Source organism: Rattus norvegicus, chromosome 1 (assembly GCF_036323735.1).
Source record: "Rattus norvegicus strain BN/NHsdMcwi chromosome 1, GRCr8, whole genome shotgun sequence".
NCBI lineage: Eukaryota > Metazoa > Chordata > Mammalia > Rodentia > Muridae > Rattus > Rattus norvegicus.
Genome location: NC_086019.1, coordinates 196,512,602 through 196,540,445, shown reverse-complemented (window position 1 = coordinate 196,540,445; position 27,844 = coordinate 196,512,602). Strand labels below are relative to the sequence as shown.

At 48.5% G+C, this 27,844-nt stretch overlaps 1 protein-coding gene across 4 annotated transcripts in view; it reads left to right on the top strand.

The window, feature by feature from the left end:
* The first annotated feature begins 357 nt into the window (after positions 1–357).
* Positions 358–27,844, top strand: part of Chst15 (carbohydrate sulfotransferase 15) — an 81,111-nt gene continuing 53,624 nt past the window's right edge. The window contains exon 1 of one of the 4 annotated variants that reach the window (XM_006230430.5): positions 358–2,681. The gene's annotated coding sequence lies outside the window, so the exon portion shown is untranslated. The other 3 variants (XM_006230433.5, XM_006230431.5, XM_039102723.2) reach the window with 3 other exon arrangements.

Genomic DNA, 27,844 nt, shown 5'->3' with positions numbered 1-27,844 from the left:
TCACACACACATACACACATACACACACACTCACACACACATACACTCACACACACATACACACATACACACACACTCACACACACATACATATACACACAGACACACATGCACCCATGCACACATACACACACATACACACACATGCACACACATACACACACATACACACATACACACAGACACACATGCACCCATGCACACATACACACACAGACACACAGATACACACGCACCCATGCACACATATGCACACACACACACACACACACACACACACACACATGCACTCGAAGTCACATGGACCCTGGCTGTGTGGTGGACTGATTCACCTTGGGAGTCTGCCAGAGAGATACCGAAGTAAGTAAACCCCTTTTCTTTATGGTGCCATCCAGCTTCCGGTATTTTGTTACAGTGACACAAACTGTGCTTGTGTAACCACTGTGGAAGATTGAAGAGCTGGGATCAGTAACTTAATGTATCACAGTAGCTCAGAAAGAAGTGATCTACTCAGTAGGTGACAGAAGTAGAGTTTGAACCTAGGCAACCTTGGAATTAATGCCAGGGGAGGACATGGGTGTGTTTATTGTCTTAAACTTTTCTACATTTGTTTCTTTTTCAGGGTTGTTTTTTTGTTTGTTTGCTTGCTTTGTTTTGTGGGGTTGTTTTGTTTTGTTTGTTTCTTGGCTGTCCTGGAGCTCACTCTGCAGACCAGGATGCATTCACAGAGATCCACCTGCCTCTGCCTCCCCAGTGCTAGAATTGAGGGTGTGTACCTCATGTCTCTGCTCTGTTTCTGTTTCTTACACAGGGAAGACCTGCAGCCCCAGCTGTTCCCACAGACCTATCCATCCATCCTTCCTCTCTCCTTGTCTTCATTCACATAAGGTGTTGTCAGAGGGTTTTAGAACAACAGCCTAAGTTAATGTTGCGGGGGGTGGGGGGGTCCTCCTTTAGATAATCTCAGGAACATGTATAATACCTTGGAAAGTCCCGGTGGAAACTCATATCAAAGTGGCCCAGGGATTTTACTTAAAAACAATTTGTTCCCTCGTCAGCTGTGATTTCTGACACCTGAATTTGAAAGTCATCTGGGTGGGCCCAACGCCATCCCCATAATAGGGCATGTATTGGAAAGTCCCCATACGTGTGGCCCAAGGATCATGCTCCACACAGTCTTACAGAAAGGGATTTCCTCCCTGCTGTTTCCAAAAAACCTTCCCTGTGTTTGCTTAAACCGGCTGCATGCCCTGGTCTGACAGCTGCCTGGCCCAGGACTTTGCTAGCAGGCGTCTGTACAACCCACCCTCTTAAACAGCAATGTGCACTGTGTCCCAGTGCAATTACTCGAATATATAAACCTTACTGAAAGGCAGTCTTTTCTCCGGAGCTAATAAATAAGCCCCAAAGCCACAACGTGTGTAAGACCATGAAAAATAGCATCATTATCTATTGGGAATTGTGAACTCTGCAAAAACCAGCTCATTGTATTTTCAGAAAAAAAGGTTTTTGTTTAAAAAAAATAATAAAGACCTCCAAATCACCAAGCCGAGTCTACATGGGGGGAAAGCAATCCAGTCACCCAACTGGGAGGGCAGTCTCATTGCTTCATTAATTTTTCTTTGCAGATTTTTATGTAAGAGGCAGTATTTGTTGGGAAACAAGACAGTGGTTTTGAAGAACTCCCCTGTCATTCAGGCTTCCCGTCTGCAGTTATAATCCTCTGATTGTGACCTCTGAATCAGTCATCATGGATGCTAAGCCAGAACTTTAGGACTTCAGGGTGTGGGAACCTCAGACAAGAGAGAACGGGGTTCCTATTGTCTAGAATCACCTTTAGCACGTATGCTAGCATTTTATAGTTAGGGAGAATTTTCTTGGTTGCTTCAAGAAAGAAGGTGCTGGACTCTGGCCATGAGAACATGGGCAGGCCACAGACTGTGGCTTCCATCCTGTTCCCCGGAGTCTGGGTTTGGTGCTCCAAAGGCTGTCTCGAACAAGTCTTAAGAATTTAAGGTGCTTTTCTTTACATTAACTGATCTCATCTTCAGTCCACAGCGGAGGGTTTGATCACTGGAGCCTTTCCTTGGAGCTGCCCCGCTTGGGCCACTGCGACAGACAGTGGCATTTAGGGTCCCGCAGAACCTTTCTTCTCAGAAGAAGCAAACCTACAGGGCCCGAGAGCTAGGAGCCAGGCAGCCTTCTAGGATGCAAAAATACAACAGAGGGCGCCGAAACCACCAGCATCAGTGGCCTTGAATATCAATGTATGGGCTGTCTCTAGACTGCCAAGTTCCTTAAAACTGTCTCCAGTAGCCAGGTCACTGCCACACACACAAGGTTTCGGTTTTGTCTTGTCGTCAGAGTCAGGGCTGTACACAAACTGTATTTACTTGCTGGGCGAGGGGGCGGGGACCAAACCCACCGCTCAGCAGGGCGCGCACGCCTTGATCTTGCATTCCAGACTCGAGCTGATGTGTGTCAGCGCGACATGGGGCGGGGGGAGGGTTCTGTTCAGAGGTTTCATTCGCCATCTGCAAGTCACTCCCAAACTTTTCCTCCCAGCGCTTGAGGAGTCAGGTTGATGTGCCCTGGATGCGGGGTGCTAGGCGCGGGGCTAGGCGCGCGCTCCCGCGGAGTCGGAGCTGCATAGCCTTCCGAGCTCGTCTTGGGCTTTTCAGGTACAAGTTGGGCGCTGGGTGACTGGGCTGGGGGTGGCGAGAAGCAGCGGGAGGAGGTTTGGCTCCGGGTTCCGGTGCCCCTCTGCGGGTTCCGCTCAGGTTGGCCTGGACTGGGCACTGGGATTCCGGGCGGCAGGGACTGTGTGCAGCCTCACTCCCTGCGCGGAGGTTCCCGACGCGGTGGCGGAGGCGGCCCAGGCAGACAATGAACTTGGAGCGCGCCGAGCTCTGGCAGGTTTGGGCCCGCACCCCTCCTCAGGCCTCCTCGCTCCAGGCACGGTCCCCCTGTAGGAGGCGTCCCTTTCGCTGTGCGATCCTGGCTGTGTCCAGCACGCTTGGGGTCCCTGCGGGAAGGACTGCTGGTGGCGGCGCCCGGGCTCACACGCCCCCTCCCTAGACAGAGCGAATGTGGTCCGAGCTCCGAGACAGAGAACCGGGTGCTGGCGTGGTGGCGCTGTGGACAGCTGGAGGCCGGCGGAGGACGCACGCCGCGGGGCACGCACCGGCTGGCTGTCCCGCAGAACCGCCCCAAGGAGTCAGAATTCGCTCGACCCTGGGTCGACTAGGAACTGAAGTGGGGTGGGGGAGCGATTGGATAGAAGGCCAATGAACAGACAGATCGGCGATTTTCTGGAGTGAGCTCTCTACGGGCAGAACTGGGGGCCGGGATTCCCCTAGTCGTGCTCACTGCCCCTCCCCCGCACACTTTGGGGGAAGTTTCCAGGCGTAGCCTGGGGCAGGTACGTGGGCATCTGCCACTGTCTCTGGGTACCAATCGGAGCGGCCTCTGGAACCCGGGCTCCAGCCGCACTGCCGCTCTGGGTGGGAAGGCACCAGTGGGTCTCAGGGAATAGCCCCAGGCGTCAGCGTCAGTGGGACCAAGATTCCGGAGGAGGGACGGTGGGGACAGGCCTGAGAGGAACGGAGGGAACAGTCTCAACTTTTTTTACTCGCTGCTTTTCCCTTCTTCCCCATACCTAGTCCCCGAAGCGGCCTGACTAAGGAGTCTCCGCGATGACTCCGGCCATCAGGGGAGCAGAGAGCAGAACGAGGCTGCTCTGAGCTAACCTGTCGGGGCGGCGGAGGTCGGGAGCCGAGAAGGCAGCGGCCGGGACGTGGGGGCGATGCTGGGGATGGCGATAGCGTGCTAGTCGGTGGGGCTGTGTGCTCCGGCGGAGTGGAAGCGGGCGTTGTGACTGGTGGCGAGTCTTGGCGCACTTGCTCGGGTGGAGCCCGGGGATCCTGGATGGCTCCGGGGCGAGGGGAGGCAGGCTGTACAGGGAATGAATGGGGAGCTGGGGAAGCGCCTTCTTTCTCCTTCTGGCGAATCATTGGCCGGCTTGCGCTCATTTATGTCCACGTTTAGGACTCCGAGGTCCCGCGCACCCTCGTTTGACTGCCCCACCGTGGTCGAGTGTCCACGTTGCTTGCCAGTCTTGAGCCCCAGGTCAGATGATGCCGCTGGAGCTGCTACAGCGAGCAGCCCAATGCTAGGGCTGGATTGCTTACTGCTAGGTTGCTGGTGACTGGACTTGGGCTCCTCCAGTAAGCATGCTTTGTCGGGTTGGAACCAGTTGCTGGGGATGGGGAGGGGCACCTTGTCCTAAGTCTCCTAATAGATCTGCTGGACGCTCACTGTGTCTCTCATCTGTGTTGAGTAAGTTAATGGCATGGAGTTTTCAGGAATGAAGTTCAGGAAAGCCTTGTGACAGCCTGTGGCCAGTCACTCTGAGCTTGGGTTACTCTTTTATCCACCGCTACTTCAGGCCTGTGGGGCTGCCTCTGCTAGTGAGGAGTAGGTCTTCAGAGCATTCGCCTTCTGCAATTTCTGACTGGATGATGTGGCTCACTCCCTTGGATTAGGGTGGTCATCCCAAAAGTTCACCGGGTACGTCTGTAGTCTATAGTCACCTCTACTTCATTTGTGATGGAGGATACTGAGGCCTGGAGGCTCTCCCAAAGTCTCTCTTGGAACGCCCCTGTTCTCCAGCTGAATGTTACTGTCAGCTGTTTCGCTGTAAAATCAAGACCCCCTTCTGCAGGATATGACATTTACTGGTTTTGCAAAGTTGACTGATCTGTTGACCGAGAGATCCATGAGGGCACACATGGTTTTGTTCAATGTAGCCTGGGAATAAAAGTGCTTTATGATTGGGTTGGTTTTGACCAACAAGTTTGCTTTCCCAAACTAAAGAAAAAACTGAGGATTTTTTTTCTCAAGAGATGAAGTTTGGAGGGGGAAGTGGCCTGCTATTGTTGTTTCTCTACTAGGGCAGTGGTCAACAGGAAGTAAAGCTCTGGGTCCAGGCTTCCTCCCAAGGTCTTGCTTCCCAGGTAACTCTCTCAGAGTCTCCAGAAGGAAACACAGCGCTGAGGAGGCTGGTTGGTCATGCTTGCTTTTTGATGCATGCAGAACCTGGACCACTGTCCTAGCCAAAGATCTAGTGCTGCTACCTGCCATTGTTTCTTTGTCGTCCTTCCTTCCCTGTGTCTGAGGAGGGGCCTTGCTTTCCACCTTCCCCAGAGATTAATCCTTGCATCAGGAAGAATCTACACTTGAGGGAAAGGTTGGTGCCAGAGCCCAGTGGACTTTGCTTAGTCAGTACTTTGAGAAGGAGCTGAGGAACAATCTCAAATTATCAAGTTGGGGCTTAGGAACTGGGGAGCTTTGAACCCGGAGAGAGCAAGCTGGAGATTAGTGGTGTCTGTGTGTGTGTGTGTGTGTGTGTGTGTGTGTGTGTGTGTGTGTGTGTGTATGTGTGTGTGTGGTGTGTGTGTGTGTGTGTGTGTGTGTGTGTGTCTGTGTGTCTGTGCTGGGAAGAGGAGGGAGGTCCCTTTAGCAAGTGAACAACACAGGGGAACCTCCACTCAGCTCCAGCCAGTTGTTCATGGGTCTTTTAAGCTCAACGCAGTACTTAGCCCTAGATATGAAGTGTGGGGCTGGAATCCTAGGATGATAGAGGTGGGGCGGTGGTGGTGGTGGTGGAGGTGGTGGTGGTGGTGAATGCTCTATCCCAGTTCAAAGCTCCACATCTGGCCCCATGCTGCCATGTCAGAGAAGACTCACACTGATACAAATAAGGACTAATGTACTACTTGTCATACCTGGGGCTAATGGGCTTGCCTAGACCCGTCCATATGCTGTGTGTCATGTGTCCATCGCAAAACCATGCACCGCCTTAATGGACAGTGAGACTTGACATAAAAAATTTTGTATACTGACTGGTTTATTGACTAGACTCCACGTTTGAACCCTGGGATACCCTGTGGATAGGACAGATAAAAGGCTTGCCCTCTTTTAAGAGGGGCGGACAGACATGCTAGTGTTGGGCAGACAAATGATCCTTAAGTTGCAGGCCTGGGAGTCAGAGTGAAGCAAGGCAAGTGCAGAAGAGGGTTTGGCTGTGGAGACAGGAGAGGAGCCTGGGCTGGGGTCCTTTATGGCCACTCCGCTGGCTTGGGTCTCTTACAGAGTCCCAGATAATGACACCCCTTGCTGTTGGCAGCTGTCACTTTGAGCCTGTCCCTCTTCCTGGAGCTTCAGCTGGCCCTTATTTGTAGAGATGCCATTTGAAGACCATTTGTATGAGAGAGGAGATGTTTTGCAAAAGTTGTAGCTGGCCCAGGAGTGACCGTCATCTGAGCGTCTCTCAGATGTGTCTTCAGTGGTGTAGGATTTGGAAGCGACTGTCAAGTCAATGGGAATGAGCATGCGACCTGTGTCTCTTTCTGGGTTGGTAGGAGGCTGAGGTACCATAGATATTAAGTTCCTTCCAAGGGCAATTTGGTCCTCCAGCTAGGAATAGAAAGGTCTTGTTTGTTCTTAGCTGACTGATTGTACAGACAGGGTGTTTCAACGTACACAGTGGATTTCCTTTTTATCCTCAAGCACCGGGGTCCAGTGTGTTCCCTGAGACTGCTTCTCTGAAACACCAAGACCTGATGATACACACGAAGACCTGGCTCTCCACATCCCGAGGTGAACATAAAGGCGGCCGGGTCCGCTTGTCCAGACTCATATTCAGGAAGAAAAAACTTTGTGTCGATGTGGGGCAACAGGGATTGTTTTTCTAAAACTGGAGAATGGAGGAGCAAGGCAGGGTTTTGTAACAACTGTTATTGTGTCCCTATACATTCACTGTTACCCCTGTGCTAGGCAGGTCTCACAGATGTATCCATCCCTTTGTCTCTCTTAGAGGTCTGGGGAAAGGAAATGGGGGCCCCCATGATTCTGGTTATTTCTGTGTTCAAGGAGGGATGAGGGAAGTGGAGTAGGGACAGGCTTGGACAGAGAAGGAGAAGGCTGTTTGGATCGTAAGTGGGAGAGGGAGAAGGAGAGGGAGAGGGAGAGGGAGAGGGAGAGGGAGAGGGAGAGGGAGAGGGAGAGGGAGAGGGAGAGGGAGAGGGAGAGGGAGAGGGTGTCTGTGTGTCTTGAGGTTGACAAGTGGGAAGAAATTTTTGTCCTTTACAGAATTTGCTAGGACTTCAAGGGACGGGGCACTCCCTTGTGTCCTTTGCAGCAGCTCGGTGCAGTATTTATGCATTCCCTTTAGATGTGGCCCCGGGCCAGGTGCATGGGGGCAGAGAGTCAGCTCTCAGCACGCAGTCCCTGCACAGCAATGAGATTAGTGGGCGAGGCAGAACTTGTGCAAGTCAGAATTACATAATGCTGCTGACAGGCGTCTTTGAGGGGCCTTGGGAAAGAGCAGTGGGAAGCTGGTGAGTGGCTTGGAGGTTGGAGCCTCTGGGATGACTTCACCCAGGTGTCCTATAAAAGAGTGAAGCCCTTGCCAGGTGCTGGGAGCAATGCCTGGCCAACGGCACTCAGTGAGCACCGGCGTTCGTGGTAAATTTTTTGTTTCATAGAACTCACAACTGAAGATGGAGAGAGATATCTCTGAGGCCTAGAATTGCGTGCCTCCCTCCACCCTGACTGCTCACATGTACATATCCCTTAGAGCCGTGTTTCTCAACCTGTGGGTTGTGACTCCTTTGGAGAGCAAACAACCTGTTCACAGGGGTCGCCTAAGACCACTGGAAAACAGATATTTACATTGTAATTCACAGCAGTAGCAAAGTTTCAGTTATGAAGTAGAATGAAAATAACTGTATGGTTGGGGCTCACCGCAAATGAGAAACTGTATTAAAGGGTCGCAGCGTTAGGATGGTGGAGAACCTCTGGCCTAGAGCATCACATCCTCCGTCCAGTACTGCCTACTCTGAGGCGGTGACTGAGAATGTAGTTCAATGATAGAGGGCTTGCCTAGCATATGCAAAGAAAAAACTAGGAAAGCAGGGAGAGGGAGAGGGGGAGGGGGAGGAGAGGGGAGGGAGAGAGAGAGAGAGAGAGAGAGAGAGAGAGAGAGTGAGAGAGAGAGAGAGAGAGAGCCCCCGTGCTCGAGCTCTAAGAGGAGCCCCTGATTACCTTGTCCTGAGGCTGGCCTGGGCCATCCTTTCATCTGTCCAGGGAGGGGACAGGGGCTCCAACTGCCCCCTAAGCTCTTTTAGTTGATCTTGTGGGCAGGCTGTGAGTGCTATTTGACACCATTAGATTAAGCAAGGTGGAGACCAGGCTACTCTCAAAAAAAAAAAAAAAAAAAGTGCTGGTTTTTTTTGAATGTCACAATCTTGCCCTTCTCTGAGCTTGAAAGAGGAATGGGTGTGGGAAGGGAGCGCCTGGCTGGGGCGTGAATGCTCTTGACACCTACTTTACATCTCTAGAACTCATCTTGGTTCAGGCATTTTAGATTCCTGAGGAAAGTAAGGCTGGCAGATCCTCAAAAGCAGAAGGTGTCATTAAAAGAAAGAAAGAAAGAAAGAAAGAAAGAAAGAAAGAAAGAAAGAAAGAAAAGAAAACTTGGGCACTGTCCAGAATTGTGTTTGTGGTAGGAACACGGAAGCAGGCATCCTAGTCACCCAGGTGTCTGGAAAATGCCCCAACATGGGCAGATAATTAGATACAGGCTGGGCACAATTATGTTTTCCTTATGGTGTTCTGGGGCTGATGGCTTCCCATTTTCTCTGGAAATGGAGTTTGTGCCTGCTGGGCTGTTTTGTTCTTTGTGATCAGAAAGATAGTGCGATGGCCACCTGGGAGGAAGACGTGCTCCTCTGTGCTAGCTTCCCTGCCGGTGCCGGGCCCATGGCTCCCTCAGTACATTATCCAACCTGCATTTTCCAGGAGAGGTTAGAGGAGAGGAACTTTGTAGTGTTAGACTGCATCCTTGATGCATGGGGCTCAGAGCATATCTGCACTTCATCTGCTTGTGAATGATCTCAGTCAATGAGTAGCCAGCATTTCTGGTCAGCATGTTTAGGACCACAGTGCAGACATTCTCCTAGCTCAGGGCTTGGACACCCCAACCACTTAAGTCCCGGGCAGAGCCAGTCTCAGCTTCATGGCAATTCTGATTCAAGTTCCTGCTGTGCTTTTTCCTCTTATTCCCATGACTCTGGTCGCAAGGCTTAATGTATCATAGTTTACTCATTGTAATACCTAAGCTAACAACATCTGCCTGTTAGTGGATTATTATAAATAGTACAAGTTGGGGTTCAGGGATACTCCCCACATCAGTCACTTTTCTGGTGGAGATCAAATGTGACTTTTGTTCTGGTTGGAAGCTGAGGTTGGCAAGTGTGGTGAGCCAATATGATGGGCAAGGTATACCATGAGATGGTTTGACTTACTCAACAAGTCTGCACACAGTGGGGTGGGCTGGGTGGGCTTGTCCGCTTCTGAACAGGTCCTTTCCTCCTTGGTGTAGGCAGCAGGAGAAGTGTCTGCTTATGAGAGGTAGGCAGTGAAGGTCTATGTCTTACTTCTGTATTCCCAGGGCTGTGTAGATACTTCCTAGATACTGTGTAGACACAGTGTAGATACTGTGTAGACACTGGAGGGGTAACACAGGCAGCATTCTTCCCCTGGCAGGAAACAAAGTGCTGAACTCGGTGTCAGGCCCATGGTAAAGAGTTGGTCCCTGCCATCTCCTGGGGATGCAGTGGACAGGATGGCCACAGTGTGCATGTGATATTTTGATTCTGTGTTGGTATCTGCTGTGGGAGATTACCTGACTTGTCATTCTGGGGAGTGACCCTACTTAGATTTGAGGATGAATTCAAAGCAGAATACAGTACACTTGGATGGAGGCAATGGCTGACTGCTAGCCAGGGGCCTTTTCTTTTTCTTTATTATTTTTGGGGACAGTCCCTCAATTGGCAGTGGAGTTCTCACCCCACATACACTGCCTCTTCCTCTTTTTTGTCTTGCTGTGTAGCTGAGATTGGTCTCAAACTGCTGAATTTACATGTCATGCTGGGACAATCTGCATATGGTGTGGCTGCTTACTGGCTTACACTCTTGCCAGGTAGAGTCCTGTCTTTCTGCCAAGTTCCCTGACCAGCCAGCCTAGACTTGGCTGCACTCATGCCCCCTAACCACTGAGAAGGGGAGCCTCTGCACCTGCTCATTCTTCCTGTGTCCCGACCACTTAGGATCACTACTATTAGGAAGTCTGGGCAGTCATTGCCACTATCTCTCATATACCCCCTTAACCTGTCCACATACAGCACCCTTCATCTGAGCTTCTGTAGTTCCACTCTTGTATTTCTCAGATTTTACCCTTTCCCTGTGCATTGTCCCTGTGCACTGTGTTCTTGTTTTCTAGGTGGTGTCTGTTTGCCTGGCCTAGTGAGCCCCTTAACAGTGAGGAGAGGGTCCCTTGTCACTTCTCATCATTGGAACCTACTCCTAGTTGAGGGTGATTGTCATGTCTTGAGTTCATGCATCAGTTTACAGAGATTCACCTGAGAGCCAGTCTCCTGGGGATGCTTGTGTATACTCAGAAGATAGGGATTCTGGATTTGGTATCATGAGCCAGGAGTTGACACTTGTTGACCTTCTAGAAGACCCTGGTGTAATGACCCTGGACTCCTGGTATCATATGTGAAAGGTTATTATAAGAGCAATCACAGTATTTGTGTGTGTGTGTGTGTGCGTATGTGTGTGCGTGCGTGCGTGTGTGTGTGTGTGTGTGTGTGTGTGTGTGTGTGTGTGTGTGACTTGAAAGTCCTGGGGAGAATGGTATGGGAATTTGGTTGCTGCTCCAAGAATATAAACAGGAGTCATCTACTCGGGCAACAGCCAGGGGCTGCTAGCATTGTGTGTGCCTGGAACATATAGCTTGTCTTAAGGTTCCAGTCTCCTTTGTTTGGAATGTAAATATTTGCATTAAAGATATAAAGTATGTCCTAGTGTGTATTTTTAGTGACTGTACTTTCTAAACGCCAAATAAGACTATTGGCCTACAGAGGATTGTTTTCCTCCAATTTGTGAACCTGTTTATATAAAGAGTCTTCCAAATGTACACACACCAGGCCATGTTTACTTTGTGTGCATGAGGGAACTCCAGGCCTCCAGGAAAGCAATGGCCCTGATGGATCTGGGCTGGTGGTGGTGAGTCTCAGTGCGCACTGCTGCTGCTTCTGTCCCTTTCTGAGTTGCACAGCTATCAGGAACAGTAGCAGACTTTGGGCCCAGGCCCATGGGATCATCCAACTCTACTTTCTGGTTTAGTTTCCTGTTCATGGGCTGGTGGTCCTGGTTGATCTCTGTGTCTTCTAACCATGCACTTTGTTTCATAACTGTTTATTGCACTAGGACAGTGATTATCAACCGTCCCACGCTGCCACCCTTTAATACAGTTCCTCATGGTGTGGTGACCCCCCCAACCAAAAAGTTATTGTTGCTACTTCATGGCTGTAATTTTGGTACTGTTACAAATCGTAATGCAAATATGTGAGATGCAAGATATCTGATGTGTGACTCTGGTCGGGCTGTGACCCACAGGTTGAGAGCCACTGTTCTTGAACAACATCCAGAAGAATGGATGTACCCTGTGCCCCACTGCCAGGCTGGTGTTGAACTGGCAGATCTGTGTGATAACTTCCTCCATCATCATATTTGGGACACTTTGGTTTTTCACTTGTCCTCTGGAAACTAGCCCAGATCTGTCAAATGTTTGCTTGTTTCCCTGGTCTGCCTTATTTTCTGGGTTCAAATCTAGTGGCTTATGGGAACTGGGATGGACCTCCTGCCCTGCGTCGGGGGCAGTCAGTTCTGGGACTTCCTCTGAATTAGCCCTGAATTGAAAGCATAACAGGGTGAAAAGTGTCTTCCTTTCACATCTAGATTCTTGGCTGGATTACAAATTAAACTGACACGAGACAGATGGACAGAAGGAGGAACACAGTTGATTATACACACATACTCAGACTAGAACGTGGGAAGAGAGGGAGGGATGGTTGAAGGTCATCCTGAGCTAGAGAAAGGAGCAGGACTTGAGTCTCCAGGGGGATGGCCATACATTACAAGAGGGTAGGGCTAAGTCTTGGTTGCATGGTCAACAAACTCTGTCTTGTGCAGCTAAAGTCTCAGGGTAACTAACGCTGTCCTGGGAATAATCACCAGAAGAGGTGAGTCTGCCTGTGTAGGTGCCTTTCCACACTGATAAGAACCTGAGGATGGGGATGATGGTACACAGCTTTAATTCCAGTACTTGGTTGGCAGAGGTGGGCTGATCTTTGGGTTTGAGACTAGCCTGGTCTACAGAATGAGTACCAGGACATCTAACACTTCACAGAGAAATCCTATCTTAAAAAACAAAACAAAACAAAAAAGAAAGGAAGAAAGAAAGAAAGGAAGAAAGAAAGAAAGGAAGGAAGAAAAGAAAGCACTTAAGAAGATAAAGCCAGCCAGATATGGTGGCACACCTCTCTAATCCCAGCATAGGGGAGGCAGAGGCAGGTGGATCTCTGTGAGTTCAAAGTCACCCTGGTCTACAAACCAAGTTTCAGAGCAGTTAGGGGGGCTATAAACACAGAGAAACCCTGTCTCAAAGCCAGAAGATAAAGTTTCCAGGGTACCCTCCTCCTGAACGATTGCCTAGGCAAATGTTTTCTCATGTTCAGCCATCCAGGCCCTTGAGGCCACCGCAGCCGAAGGTCTAAGGGAGCCTGGCTTCATTTTGGGCTTTGGCAGAATTGGACTACTTTGTCCAGATTGTTCTGGCTTGAGTGTGCAAAGCTCAAGAGCTGTTGGGTCGTGGAGACTTGTACCAACATCCCAGGAAACAGTTGTGAAGGACAGGCAATGCAGAGGAAGATCACATTCTGAATGTGGAGCTATAAAGAAGCCCAGTTTGCAACAGAGACCCTGGGATGTTCTACATATCAGGAAAAGGGACCATCTTTTAAAAGATACAGGCAGGGCCGGAGAGATAGCTCATTGGTTAAGAGCACCAGCTGCTCCTGTACAAAGGACCCAGGTTCAATTCTCAGTACCCACATAGCTGCTTACTAATATAACGCCAGTTCCAGGTGATCAATGGTACCAGGCATGTACGAGGTGCACATATAGGTAAAACACCCATATACATAAAATAAAAAGAAGAAAGAAAAGCTACAGGTACTGAGTGAAACCAGACACCAAAGAGGCTACATGTGTTATAGGTGACAAGACTTTCAGGGCAGGCTTACCTACGAGGATAGATGTGAACTACAGGATTTGTTGTTTGTTCTGCTGGGTTTTGGTCTTACTGGGGCCCATTCTTTCTTAATGGAAATGTTTATTCCACACCATTGTCTATTCAAAACATGTTACCTTGTTTTTGCTATTACAGGGGCTCTCATGGTTAAGAGATTGCATGGGTTGTAGAAGATACTTTGGATTTAGTAATAGTATTGAAGTTTGAATGAATGCATTTTACATTATGAGATGGACAGGCATGTGTGTAGAACAGGATAGGGAAGGCTACTATGCTTTGAGTGTGAAATGTCTCTTACAGACTCATTTGTTTGAATACTTGGTCCCCATTGTTTTGGGAGGTTGTGGAACTTTTGGAAATGGGGTCTGAGTGGCACCTGTGGGACCCTAGGGACAAGTCTAGAATACTGTAGCTTGGCTGTCTTTCTGGTCCTAGTTCTTGTCTCATGGTTGGCGACTGAGATGTGAATAGGGTATGCTTGCTGTAAGCTCCCGACACTGAACAGAGTTACCTATCTATATCTTTCTCTACCACAATGGACCTGGAGCCCTAATACATTGTCCCTTGGGTTGCTTTTGTCAGACAATCCAGTGCAGTGATGAGGAAAGTGGATGAATCAGGCGACATTTCCTTATTTCTTAAAACTGAAGGTTCAACCTCTTAGGAGGAAGGTGAGGTGGGTGGATTTCTTGAAGCCAGGAGTTAAGATCAGACTAGTCAATGTAGTGAGGCCTCATCTCAAATAGCAGCAACACACAACATAAACAACAACCTTGGCTTGGAGGATACTATGGGGAAGAGGAGGAAAACAGGCCTGAGGCTGCTGGGGTACCAGGAGCTGACCCTTCATGGAGCAGCCTCCTCAGAGCAAGGTGAAGGGCAAATGAAGGGGAGGATCCTAGAAGGCACTTTCAGGGCTATTCCCCCCATCTCTGATTCCCACCTCTGGCTCCTTTTGAAGCTGGAATGGAGGGCCTCTGTTGTCCTTGCTTCCCAGTCACTCCCTGCACCTCATCTTGGATGAGACTGCCTTCTCCATCCACTGAACACTGATGACTTTGGGCGAGGACCCCAGTTCATCTCTGTCTCTCAGAGGGCACGGAGCTCTAGGAATGTCTGGTGTCTTACTTGGGAGCTTTTCCTTCATAACAGGCCTGGGATACTGAGACCCCCACGGAAAAGGAAGTGAACGGGAAGGTGGCCCAACGGCAGAGGAGTAGAGTTCTACATTACCCACCACCAAACATGGGAACTTCCATTTAGCTAACCTACCTCACCCTAAGGACATGTGATAGGGCCTGAGACCCTGGGAAGGGACAGCTTGTGGGTTCTAGGTGGTGAACTAAGGAAACACACAATTCTGTGTTTATACTTGGCTTGATTCACAGTGGTGTGATCTTCACTGTTTGTCATTGTTTTAAATACAGATAACTGGTTCCAGGCAGGCCTCCATCCAGTAATGGGAGGGCATTACACTGAAAGTGAGGAAATAGATGCTTCTAGGACGCGCTGAGCTTGCCTAAGGAAGTTATCAGAAAGACAGGATGAGGAATGGAAGGGTGCCCGTTCTGAGAACTGTATCAGCCTGGCACTTACACTGTGCTAACTCTGAGAAGTTATTTGATACCTCCTGGGTAGCAGTTTTAGTGAAGCGCCTAGGGAGCGGGGCACACGAAGCCAGAGAAGGAAGCTAGTGCTTGGGACCCCTACTTTAGAATTCTCTGTCGGCCGAAGCAGGGAGAAACATTTGCTCCTTGGCCGACAATGGGGAATCCATGAATCTTTTGCCTTGTGTATGATTTAGCTCAGAATAAAAATGATGCATTAAAGAGCAGGTGAGGCGTCCTTGCTGTCGGAGTGGTAGACGATAGATTTGCTTTCGGCAAACAAATCAATGGAAAAACCGCTGGGCTGCTCACTCTCCAGTCCTCAGATTTACGAGAGGAAGCTCTGTCTGTTCACAGGGCTTCCCCTTCAGATGGCCTAGGAACTGGCCGGGTCCCATACTCTTATACGCAGAACACCGCTCTCATCTGACTGATTTTGAAAGTCAGACAACAGGCCTAAAAAAAAAAAAAAAAACACAACTCATTCAACATTTTCTTTTAAAAGCAGCCCTTTTGAGATACTCCAAAGCTGTGCTCGTTACTTTTCTCATTGTCGTGACAAAAAATCAGACAAAAGTAACACGAGTGAGGGTTTATTTTGGTTCACACTTGGAGGGTACCGTTTACCGTGGTGGGGAAGGCATGGTAACAGGAACACGAGGCAGCTGGTCATGTTGCAGCCACAGTCAGGAAGCAGACAGAGGCAAGGTGCTCAACTGCCGCTCCTTTTCCTTCAGTCATGGACCCCATGCAGGCTTCCACCCACACTCAGGGTGGGTCTTATCTTCCCTCTCCAGTTAGCTCTTTCAGGGAACACCCTCACGGACTACCACAGGTGTCTTCCACAGCGATCTGAAGCCTAGTCCAGTTGTCAAGTCACACACGCTATACGGCTCACCCATGTGAAGCCTATAATGTAATGTGTTGTGTATCCACAGGTGTGAACATTACATCACCCCAGCCAACGTTATGGCCCTTCACCCACTGAGCAAGAAAACCAGTACCATCTTGCTTGCTGCCACCACCTGCTCCCCTCCCACCACCACCACCACCACCACCACATCTAACCCTGAAAGCCACAGATCAACTTTTGGTCTCTGTCAATTGAGTTCCTCAACTCCAAATCGTGAAGAACGTGGTGTTCTGTGGATGGCTTCTTTCACTCTATTGTTCACGTTACCATTATTGTTCACGTTAATGGAGGTCTGTTACCGCAGGAGGTCCGTTTTTTCTAATGGCCGGCCGGATCACATTCTGTGAGAGAGGCTGACCACAGCTCTGTTGATTCCAGTGTTCCCTGGTGCTCATTTCCATTGTCCCCAGGTTTTGGCCCTCATGAGCATCACTACTGTAAACATTCGTGTCTAGGTTTTTCATGTGAATGAGTTTCCATTTCTAGGGTTACATTCGTCTTGTTTTAAGATTTTTTTTTTCTACTTCCAACAACAAGGTTTTATTTTCCTTTCCCTGGCCCTAGTCTTGCTCTATGCATCTGGTCTCGACCTTGCTTGTTATGCTTGCAAAGATACTGAAGAGTCTGTTAACTGTTGAACCAAAAGGACCTCTGCTGAACATAGTCCAGACCCTCCTTATAGACCCAGAGGTCACACACAGCCAGGGATGACTCTAGATTTCTGAGTTACAATTCAGTTATTCTATATGCTCTTCCAAATTGTCTGTAAAACCCCAGGCTTCCTTCTTGACCAGCCTGGGGAGAAGGTGAGGGTGCGTGGGCAGATGGTGACCACCCTGCCCTAGCCTATTCCTAACCCAGCAAAGGCTCGGGTGTCTCTTCTTCACCAGATTCCAATGAGAGCTGCAAGCCCTGGCGCCAGTGGCTTTCTAGTTCTTTTTCCCTGCAGCAATGAGAGTCCACTGCTGATCTGGAGGAGTAATTCAATTAGGAACCAATTCAGAGAATGAAATTTTATCTGATCTGGCCACATCCATAAACAAGGGGCTGTGATTGTGACTCCAGGAGACATTAAGAAGTTGTGTTTTAAGGAATTGTGCTGGGCTAAAGCATGTGAAAACCTCCACTGGGGCCAAGCTGGAGAGGCCTCCCTGGCCAGGCTTGGCAGTGGACAAGAGTGTGCAGTCCTGGGGGTCTGGCTGTGTCCCCAGGCCAGCCTTGCACATGCTTTGTTTCCAAGTCTCTCTTGAGCTTCACTGTGGTGGATCTGCCTGTTCTGTGGCTGGAATGGTCTCTCCATTCAGGAGAGTTCTGTCTGATCTTTATGAAATGGCTCTAGAAGATACAGGGGAACTCTGAACTGGCCCTTTGCCACCCAGACCAGCAAATAAGACGACCACGTGGCCAAAGTTGACCTCAGGAAACCAGAAAGCCAGATGCCTGCTCTGCCCACTTATACACAGAGATGCACAGAGAGTAGAGAGGAAACCCCAGAGGCGGCCCTCTGTTTTGCAGAACTTTCCGGTGCTCTGAAAGGTGGGAGGCAGTGTGTAGAAAGAGAAGCCTGAATTTAAAGAAGTGGCCATACTAACAAAAGTCCACTATGTGGGAAAATGGGGCAATGTGGACCGAGTCAGGGAGATAAACAGAGCCCCACTGCCCAACAAAGAAAACATCTGGCTTCTTCCTATTCCAACTGGGTTCAAACCCATAAACCTTGACATCATTGTTGGAGATGTAACATAAAGGTGCAGCATACAGAGATGCTGGAGAAGAGACAGGCTGGATGTGAAATGACCCAAGGGAGAAGGAGAAGCTGCCATCAGTCCCTGAGGCAGGGGAGCGAAACCATGTTGCTTTCTGTCTAAAGGGAAGCTTGGCGGCACTGGGCGTATGAGATGTGTCGAGGTGTACTGTTCAAATTGTTCTGGACTGGGAGGTAGAGAGAACAGCCTGACATGGGGGGGGGCAAGCCTTAAGGGCCAGTGAAGGTCACCCTAGAAAAAAGTGCATGAGGAAAATGGAGATGAGAGGGAAACATGAGTTGAAACATTGTTCATCCCCCTTCTCCCAAATGAACCAACGAAGCCTGTCTGTCATGGTGTGGTTGCTGACACTCCAACTAATGACCTTTGTAACTGTAGAAGAAGTAAAAGTGGGAGGAAAATTAGGGATCCTAAGTCAGGGGTGCTGCACCAGAAACCCCACAGGGCTTTGAAAGACACATGCATCTTTTGGTTACCTATTCGTTTGATTGCATTAAATTGTTGGAGGCATCTGGGCGTGCCTAGGTGCACATGTGCATACATATATGTCCACGGAGCTGTATGGCGCCTATCTCTTTAGCTAGGAAGCGTACCCTGGAGCTTGGCAGTGATTACAGTCATCCTCTGAGGGGCATTTGTAGTTTGTTCATATTGAAGATGAAGTAATCAGAACGGTGATTATGACAAGTCTCATCTGTCCTCAGTGTCTGTCGCAACTTCCTCTGTGACTGGCTTCATGTCTCGTGTCCAGATTTGCTAGATATAACTCACTGTCCCTTGCTCTGGTGTGTGTGTGTGTGTGTGTGTGTGTGTGTGTGTGTGTGTGTGTGTGTGTTCTCATGCTTTAGATCTGTTTTCCTTCTCTTTGTGAGGGGTCCCACCCTCTATTTCCACAGCAGCCAAGTCAGAGGCTTGGGCACCATCTGTGACAGTGAGCTGTCGGCATATCCCTGCCTTTGCTTTATCTTTGTCACTTGGTCCCTTTGAAATAAGAAATGAATCTTATTCAGGATTGGAAGGAGAGTATCTGACGGTTGAGTGGATGCAGAGCCAGGCTGATGGATGGAAAGAAGGCAGGTGAGAATGGGCAGAAGTGTCTTGGGGAATTGGCCCATACTTTGGCCCATAGTGCTAGGATGGTTGCAGTCTTTCCTATCTGTTTAGCCCCGACCCTGTCACTGCCTTTGTAGCTGGGGAGACCTGTTGAGATGAATGGCTTGATTTGTCCTTTAGCTCCCTTCTTAAGAACACATAGTCTGACCTCAAATTGTCCTGCAAAGTCTCATCTATCTATAGGTCATGAACACTCGTCTGAGCCTTGCTGGCCAGCAGTTGCTTTGAGGTTCGGAAATCAGGGAGAGAAGAGAGATTGAAAATAAGATACCAGCAGCCTGGTTTCCTTTGCGGTGGTTGGCTTGTGAACAGGAGAAAGAGGGGGAAGCCATGGTGGACAGCTGGAACCATACTCTTAAAAACAATACCGAAATAAACAGGTCCAAAGGTGAGCATGGGCCATTAACCTGAGTTCAGTGGTAACTCAGGCAGCCTGGCTTAGGGACGGAAACTAGGCACCGTGAACGTCCACACTGGTCCGATTACCCCACTGACCGCCACTTTCTTGCCCTGGCCTCTTCCAGAGAACTTGACTTGTTCTTGCTCTTTCTCACTGCCTCTTCTAAATAGTCCTCTGGAAAGTCCTGCCGTGGATTTTCCCTTTGCTGCTGCTGCCTCACTGTCTCCTAGGTTGTGGACCCCCCCAGGCTGCCTGCCCATCTCATGCCCTGCCGTCACCCACAGGGAACTGTGTCTCCAGGAAACAATCTGTGGTTCCCTGGCCCTCTGTCAGGACACTCTACCCCTTGTCTACAGCTGGGCCGTTACAGATAAGTGTAGTTTTCTGCGCTGATGACATGCTGACCCTTGCAAACATACTGGCAGATCGTCAGCAGATTATCCCTTGTCGCCTTTTGTGTGTTAGGTCTCCCCGGGTCCTCCTTGGCTGTCCTTACATGACTATCACGCTGGAAAGTTGTGCCAGTAAATGTTTTTTTGCGCAGCAATACACAGATCTGCTTCCAACTGCGGTAAGATTAACTTTTTAAAGTTGTGGATAAAATATAAACTTCCTTGGATTTTAGTAAATGAAGAGAAGAGAAAATAGGTTCTTCTTTTTCTTTTTCTTTTTTTTTTCCAGAGCAGCTCAATTTAGAATCATTCCAGATGTTCACCCAGCGTCTCTCTCTTTTCCAAGCCCAACTGTCTGGAAGCTGTCCTGACAGGCTGAAAACCTGCCAAGGACCCCCATAATCTCTCCCCACTTCTTACGCTGCCTCATAATTTTAACTATTTTGAAATAATTTCAGACACGCCGGAAGTTGCAGCGTTCCTATGTACCCTTTGCCCAGCTTCCTACCACGATAATATCATCTGTGACCCTGGGACCCCATAAAAGCCAGGAAATTGAGGCTGGCCCAATCTCATTAACCAAGCTGCAGGCTGCATTCTGCGCCTTCTGATGTTATTAAACCCTGGGATCCACAGCACTTTGGAAGCATTTTAGAATTTCACGAAGTTCAGCCCCGTCTTTTATCTTTTAGATGACTTTTGGATCCTTTCCAACTGGCAGTCAATGACGTTAGTTTCTGCCAGGTCAATAAATCCTTGAAGGGCCACTTTAATGCTTTTCATGAATGCTGGATCCTGCAAGGTGCCCTATGGGTTCCTATACCCCGAAGAGTGGACCGAGAGAACTCTCCTAGCTGGGTTTGAGGAATTTCTGGAGACTAGGGATGGCTCAGGTCAGTGTGGTGTAATGGAACATAGGACGGAGAACTGGGGTCTCGAGATCTGATCACAATAACGAGCACGCATGGGTTACCTAAAATCCCCAGTGCTCCCATTTCACAGTTCAAATTCTTGCAACTCAGTAATAGAGTTGGGACTTGAACCTAGGTGATCTGGATCAGAGAGTGCTTGCAGCCTGTTCGAGCTTAGTCCATCAAATGGGTCTACACACTTTCCTGGCCTGGTTCTCACTGACTGTGCCTCAGTTGCTCTGCACGTCTGTTGCCTCCCAGCTCTGAGATGGACTTGCCTAAGATCTATCACATCTCTTAATGCAAGTGCAGTGGCTTTCCTGGTGAAATGGTGCTATTGGCAGAGCTGGGAGCCCACAAAAACAAGCGAGCAAAATCCTCACCCTCTTCCCTTGGAGGTGATTTAAGGTGAGATTTCTGTAGTTGTATTTGATGTGATGGGAGCCTTAGTTCCCATTGAATTATCTTTTGATGTGTTTTAATTAGGCCATCTGCAAACTGATTTCAAGATGCAAAACCCCGAGTGGCCAGCCAACCCAGCACCCCCATGTACTTAGCTGAGAACTCAAATGATATGTGGGCATCGTCCTCTCTCCTTGTCATGGGTACCATTAATGGTGACATGCCACTAGAATGGAATGTGGGAACTTAGCTGCATAGACCTAATTAGTTTTGCATTCTCTCCCAAGGAGGGTTAAAATGAAGCCTGCTTATAAATGGTGTTTAAGCTGCACAGGCTTGGGGGACAAGCTGTAAAAACCAACAGTGCAGAGCACTGGGTGAAGGGCTTAATTTTCTCTTCTGGTTGGGGACCAAACACATTACTCCAGGAAGGTAAAGATTTTCCCATTTATAGAGGCTGTAAGGGATAAACCTCGGCTCATAAATTTCCTCCATGGCCTCTCCTCAGAGCCTGTGAGATGGCCTGACTCCGGGGACCAGTGTCTAGCCACATTAGCACGATAAATTAAAGGGCCGAGTGTTGGCTAAATTGTCAGGCAGAGCTTCATGGGAGCTGGTCCTGAGATTGGACTTGTGATAAACAGGTTTCTGCTAGTTCCTCCTAGGAGAGGGACCATTCTCATCCTCATTCCCAAGTACTCCTAGGAAGGTCCCAGTGATGATCCCACATCTGAGACAGAAGATAATTTTCTCTATGATCTTCATCGGCTGGAATGCATAGGAAGAAATTTCTGGGTATCTTTTCTTTATTTGATACTCATTGTCCTCATTGTCATTCCATTTGCCTCTCAGTTGGTCTGTCTGTCTATCTATCTATCTATCTATCTATCTATCTATCTATCTATCTATCTATCTATCTATCTATCCATCTACCCACCCACCCACCCACCCATCCATCCATCCATCTATCTAGTGTCTCATTTATTCTAAGCTATCCTTAAACTAAATACGTAGCCAAGGATGACCCTGACTTTCTGATCCTCCTGTCTTTGGATTGCAGATGTGTGTCACCACACTTGGTGTGTGGTGTTGAGAATTGAGGCTTTTTCTATGCCAGGCAAACATTCTTACCAACTGTCTTAAAACTTTTCTAGTATGGTAAAACACATAACCAAAGCTACATGTAAAAGAAAGCGTTTAATAAGGTGCCTATGGTTTCAGAGGGTTTGAGTCCATGGTGGTGGAGAAAGCGGCACTGGGAATATTGCTGGTCTTCTGGAACCTCAGAGCCTGACCCCAGTGACACACTTCCTCCTTGGCCATATCTCCTAATCCTTCTCAAACAGTTCCACCAACTGGGGACCAAGTATTCAAACATGAGTGCATGGGGGCCATCGTCATTCCCAGCTGAGTGACATTCCCAGTTTTCATTGTTAAACTTTTTATGAATCCATAGACTGACAATGTGATTTTCAGGCTGATGCAACACGATCATAAGAGCCCCATATTAAAGAAACCAGAACTTTAAAATGTGGCTTGCAGAGCACTGAATCGAGTACACAGGGGGTTTGAACATGGATTGACTTTATGACTGTTGGGTCCTTGTTCATGCAGCTGGCTCTGGAGGGATCTGATGTAGGGCACCTTGGGAGAGCTATAGTGTAAATGTCCAGATGATAGAATACAGAGAATGCTGTATTCTGTGTACAGATCTCTGAGGAATCTGGCAAGTGTCATTCTGGGGACACAGGGTACCAGTCTGGACACGCTCTTAGGAATGCTTGAGGAGCTGAAGGAACACATCATGGTTTTCCTCATCAGAACTGGGGTTTCGTGTGCCTCTCAGATTCCATGCATCAAGTGTCTGGAGTAATTTCCCCTGGAGTAATCCAGAATGAACAGGGACAGGGATCTAGATGTCTAATGAGGCCTAATGTTATCACAGCTCTGCTTTGAAGACAAGTCTCTCCCTGGCTTTTTGCCTCTCTGTCTTAGTCCCAAGATTGGGAGGTCCATCTCCTCATTCCTCTTGGCTTTTCACCTCTGATATTTTCTGCTTGGGCTTTGTCCTTTGTAGCTGAGTGGAATGTCCTTGGAGAGAGCCCAGGATTTCGAAGGCCACCATAGGTCGACCTAGTCACTATGAAGCATGCCAATCTGCAAGGTTGTGGGGTTTCCGGGGAGGACAGGGCATTTGGGGGAGGATATCTCTCCCATGGGGCAAGTGGCTGCAGAACTTGGAAGGAACTTTTCCTGGAAGTGGTCCAGACATGGTAGGGGCCATGTCTTAGAAGCTGATGGAAGTGAGAACAGTGTTAAGGGCTGTGCCAGAGAGGGACACTCCCAATCCAGGACAGCTCGGACTTAAAAGTTTTCGGTTGGAGATCAGAATCTTGAATGAGGATTAAAATTACCTAAACAAGGGTGCGGGGAGACTGCCCCATACCACGCTGCTTCAGAGGTGGGTCACTGGGTAGTGATATGTAATGGCCTTGATGGTCGTCACCTTTGTCCTCAGTTTGTACCAAGGCCACTGGACTTGTGAATCCCCAGCCAGCCAGTACTCTGCTCTCACCCTACGTTGTCACAAGTTGATAAATCTGAATGGCACTGTGACTCTTGAAAGAAAGTGACTGTCTTTTATGCCCCAAGGCTACAGGGAGAGAGTGTGGCAGGTAGCCAGGTGTCCCAGGGTGCAGTGAGTGGAAGCCAGCTATACCTGCTTGTCTGGAATTGGATCCCCATGGTCTGTGGAACCAGCATTTAGCATAGTGAGCGAATAACAAATGCAGAACTTACACATTCACCTGAAAGCTGGTCTATTCATTTTCCCTGATCAGAGAGCCACAATCACTGTTTTTTACTTTAAAAAGGAGAATAATAGGATTAAAAATCTATGATACTCTTATTAGTTTATATGACAGCCTGCTATACTTGGCTAGGTCTAGTTTAGAGATATTGGAGGAAAAATATCTCAATTGGGGGAGGAGGTGTATATCTAAAGCCATTTTTGCCCTTTGCAGAACATCAGCAGCTTTTGAGTAGGGCAGGGTCCCTTCTGTTATGTCTGCTCACTGTGCCCAGAGCCTGGCACATGCAGGCAAGCTATGGAGATAGAAGATAAAAGCTGAGGTGTTTGGACATTGTTGCCCATGTTTTTCATAGCTTATAAGTCCATTTCTCTAGTCTGCAGAGGCAGGTGGCATGATGCCTGATTTATAGAGGTGCACACATGGGTCCTACCTTCACGGAGTTACTTCTGAGAGCTTTAGGGTGAACTGTGTGACCTTGTTGGTTGTAGTCAGGGGCAGGGTGGCAAACTGCTGAATGGTGTGTGAAGTGCAGTGAGCCCACTCTGAGCAGGTGCTGGGTAGTGTCCCAGAGCTCCAGCTTGTGGTAGAGAAAGCTTGGAGGGGAGGCTTTTGCCCGGAAGGTGTGAATCCAGAAGCAAGGGGATGGGAGGACCAGGAAGACCCCTTGAAGGCAGGTAGGTCTGCAGGCATTCTGTGAGCATGGTGTTGGTATTAGGAATCATCAGGGAAAAGGTTACCCAAATGTCAGCATGGCTTGTGAATCTGCGGCTTCTAAGTTTTAGAATATGCTAGAAGCCTGCTTCTGAGGACTGCATTGATTTCCCAATGGGCCATTTCCTTTATCAACAATGTTTCTTTTTTTCTTTTCTTTTCTTTTCTTTTCTTTTCTTTTCTTTTCTTTTCTTTTCTTTTCTTTTCTTTCCTTTCCTTTCCTTTTCTTTTCTTTTCTTCCCTTCCCCTTCCTTCCTTCCCTTCCCTTCCCCTTCCTTCCTTCCTTCCTTCCTTCCTTCCTTCCTCCCTTCCTTCCCTCCCCCTTCCTCCCTCCCTCCCTCCCTCCCTCCCTTCCTCCCTTCCTCCCTCCCTCCCTCCCTCCCTCCCTTCCTCCCTCCCTCCCTCCCTCCCTCCCTCCCTCCCTTCCTTCCTGGTGCTTTGCTTGCATATATGTCTGTGTGAGGGTGTCTGATCCCCTGGAACTGGAGTTACAGACAGTTGTGAGCTACCATGTGGGTGCTGGGAGTTGAACACTGTTCTTCTGGAAGAGCAGCCAATGCTCTTAACCACTGAGACATCTCTCCAGATATAGACCCCATATTTTCCTTATCTTATACTCTTCCTTGACCACCCCAGAGTTCTGCCCCCTTCAGCCCAGCGGCTCACAAGTTCAGTGTCTCTGATGGTGCTAAGCGTCCATGGCCAGCACTTAGGGTCCCAGAGATTTGGTTTCACTCTCTCTGAGGGAGGGTTGAGACATTTCCTGGAGGCATCTTGTAGAGACTTTATGGCAGCCCAGGTACTAGAAGGCTTCCTTGCATGGGGATGCTGGTCAATGAAATAACAATTGGATTCTTGGATTAAACAGCAAGTCCTTCTGGGATGGGGTGTAGCAGGAGCATCCTAGGATTGCTAAATCACTCAGGCTTCTGCCCTAGAACGCCTCGCAAGGAGAAGATGCTGAAAGGAGCAGTTAGGTGGCATTCCTTGGAATGCCCACCAAATATTTCTCCCCTGACTTTGAGCCCCAGTGTGCCAGCAGCCACTGGGTGAAGCGAGGCTTGTAGGCTCCTGCCTGACTCTGTTAGAGAGGAGCCATTTAAGACCTTGGCACCTGGAGGTCATTACCCGTCTGATTGCATGCTGGATCATAAAAAGTGCTTATGAATGCTGCTAACCATTTAAAAATGTATGGACAGCGGAAGTTCGGGTTGGCACCTCTGAAAGAACTGGTATTGGTCTGATGGAAGACCACTCACCTTTGTGGTGGAGACACAAGGGCTAGGTGGTTAGAATGGCCCATGGGACCTTCACCTCTCTACTGGTAGAAACTTAACTCTGTCCATTATACACAATGAACTATTTTTACTATTTTTTTTTTGAGATACGACCTCATGTAGCCTGGGTTGGCCTTGAACCCCTGATCCTGCCTTTTCCTCCTGAGTTCTGAGATTATACACATGAGCTTATGGACTGGTTTTAAATTGGAATACAACATACCACCATAAGCATAGAGCCTGAAGGACGTTCACAAACAGCTCTCTCAGGGATAACCAGCAGGAGTATGCACAGCAACCTGGAAGTCCCTGGCCCTCCTGTGTAGGTCAATAACCACCTCCCCACCCTGCTTATGGGAAAGCTCTGTCCTCACTTCCATGCCTTGATCTTTTGCTTGGATCTTGGACTTCATGGCAGTGGAATCCTGTGGAATATTTGTCTTGATCTTTGCTCTCTTTTGTTCAGTACCACATTTATGAAGTTCTTCCCTGATTTTGCTTGTTCATTTTTGTAGTCCACTGTGAGATGTCCAGCTTGGAGCATTGCTAACAGAACTCGGGCTATTCTAGCTTGTGTATTTTGGTAGATCTGGGAAGTGTCTCTGAGCATGTGTGCAAGGGTAGATGACTAGGCTGAGGAGGAGCTTAGCTCAGGATTCTGCCAGCCCTCAGCCCTTCAAATGATCAAGATAGGCCCACCTGCAGTGTGGAATGAGAATGAAAACTGCAAACTGAAATGAGAGGCTGATAGGAGAGAGAGAGAGAGAGAGAGAGAGAGAGAGAGAGAGAGAGAGAGAGAGAGAGAGAGAGTCCCCTGTCCAAATGGGGTTCTGCATCCCCAACTCATATGTCATGGGAAGTAGTCTGTTTCTAAATGTGGGCTGTGGGGATTGGTCAGTCCCCAAGGAAGGTCTAGGACCAACATTTTGGTCTTGATGTTCTGGGGTATGTGTGTACGTTGACTAATCTTTGTGATGGAAGTTGTTGATTTAGAAGCCAGCCTTGTGATCTCCCCCTTAGAGGAGAGCCTGGGGCTGTCGTATATAGCAGTGACTTGATCACACAGGGTCTTTAGGGAATTCCAGAGGAGAAGACTTGAGGCTGCCACACCTAGGCTGTTGCCTACCTGCATGACCCCAGCTATATAGACTCATCCACTGGGACAAGCATTGCACAGTTTTATAGCAGCCCTGGGAAAAGACTTCCCAAACTTCTGGCTGACAAGTCTGCAAGAAGAGAGCGCAGACATGATAATCTGACTGCAGTTCAGTGCTCACAGCCCCAGAAGCTCCAACCTTCCTGTGCTGCTGGACTGTCTGTCCACCTGTCTCATCTACCTGCATGACCCATCCTGGTGACACCACATAGCCAGCAGACCCTGGTAATGTAACCAGTAAAACCAAGGAAATGAGATTTTTACATTTCTTTTAGCATCTCCTAATTTCACTTAATTTAAATTTAAAAGCAGAGTCTGAACTCCAGTGTTGGAAGATTTTTTTTAAAGAGTATTTGGAGCAGCTTGGGCACATAACTCCTATAAAATTATATTGTAAAATAAGTACGGATCAGTTACTCTCGGGTCAGATGGGAATTTAGCACCCAAAATGGGACATGCTAAAAATGGGAATTTTTCATTAACAGCTTCTACATGAAGATCTATGGAAATGGTGGCTTCTTGAAAATGTTGGGTTGAACAGTGCATGCAAATGAACTCTTCCCTGAGCTCAAACTCAAGCCCTGTGTGAGGAATTCCAGAGGGGAGTTTAAGGGACTGAGGGAGCCCACTGTTTCCCTGTTACCTGGGAGTGGAATTTGGGGATGACTACTCCTGAGGACCCCTGGTTGCTCCAGTGGATCTCTTGGGCTCTGGGTGGCTTGCAGCAGTCCTGCCCATTGTGTTCCTTGTCCAAAACGGGGGAAATCAGGCAAAGCTGGGGCCTGTCTTTTCTGTCACTTCTCTTCAAGCATCTTCCCACCTCAAGAGTCCCACCCCTGAAGCTGGGAGTTTTACTTTTGAATTTTTAATGCCAAAAATGTCATTGTATGTGGTAATGTGTTGCTCAGGACATTGTTGTATAATTTCACATTGTATGTTGTGCATCTCGCTTGTCTCACCTCTCCCCACAGAGCAGGCTTCACCCAGCCCTCCCTGCAGTCCATCTCTTTTGCCCTACACAGTTTCCGGTCTACTTTCATGCCATATAATATTTTACTTATCTATAAAAAAATCCAGGTACCATGTAAGAGAAAACCTATAATATTTGTCATTCTGAGATTAGCTTCCTGTCACGTCATTGAGTTTATTTTTTTTTTTCTT